Source organism: Cebus imitator, unplaced genomic scaffold (assembly GCF_001604975.1).
Source record: "Cebus imitator isolate Cc_AM_T3 unplaced genomic scaffold, Cebus_imitator-1.0 Scaffold13, whole genome shotgun sequence".
In the NCBI taxonomy this organism is placed as follows: Eukaryota; Metazoa; Chordata; class Mammalia; order Primates; family Cebidae; genus Cebus; species Cebus imitator.
Window position 1 is genome coordinate 6,863,028 of NW_016107328.1, and position 857 is coordinate 6,863,884.

Here is an 857-nt window from a genome sequence, read left to right on the forward strand (position 1 = left end):
ATTGTATTGATGGTCTTTACCATTTGGTACGTTTTTGGAGTGGCTGGTACTGGTTGTTCCTTTCCTTGTTTAGTGCTTCTTTTAGGAGCTCTTGTAAGGCAGGCCTAGTCATGAAGAAATCTCTCAGCAATTGCTTGTCCATAAAGGATTTTCTTTCTCCTTCGCTTATGAAGCTTAGTTTGGCTGAATGTGAAATTGTGGGTTGAAAGTTCTTTTCTTTAAGGATGTTGAAAATTGGCCCCCACTCTCTTTTGGCTTGTAGGGTTTAAAAATATGGAACACTTCATGAATTTGCATGTCATCCTTGCACAGGGGCCATGGTAATCTTCTCTGTCTCATTTCAATTTTAGTATATGTGCTGCCGAAGCGAGCAGGAGTAACTATTATTTACCTGTGTGCTCCAAACCATAAACTCTAAATTTCATTCCCCAAAGGTCAAAAACATTTTTTCTTATCCTTGCTTCTTGATCACCCTCTACACACAGTGATAAACATTTGTTTGAAATTCTCCCCTCCTGTTCCTTGGAAAGCTGCTTCGGCCTTTTGCATTTGTTTGTGGATAGCCATGACTGGCTTGTACTCCTCATCCTGTGTCCTCCTGGCTTTCTGCACATGATGCTCTCTGACTTTCAGCTTTGAGGAAGTAGAATGCTCCTTCCCTCTGAAGAGTCAATTTGTTCCTGAAAGACCCGCACCCTCAGAGGGCAAATCTTCCAAACCATGGAAATACTCTCTCACTCTCTATAATATTAGAGAACAATAAAAAGGGATGAACAAAGGCTAAAGGCAACAGCAGAGATAAATCTGAAAATCACCAGGCTGGGTGAAAGAAACAGATAAGAAAATGGCACATACTG

The 857-nt window shown here is 41.0% G+C and overlaps 1 non-coding gene across 1 annotated transcript; it reads right to left on the reverse strand.

Annotated features, from left to right (window-relative positions):
* Positions 1-267: 267 nt before the first annotated feature.
* Positions 268-374, reverse strand: LOC119467378. Its single transcript, XR_005195911.1, has one exon. It is a non-coding gene; the product is annotated as a U6 spliceosomal RNA (small nuclear RNA).
* Positions 375-857: the final 483 nt, after the last annotated feature.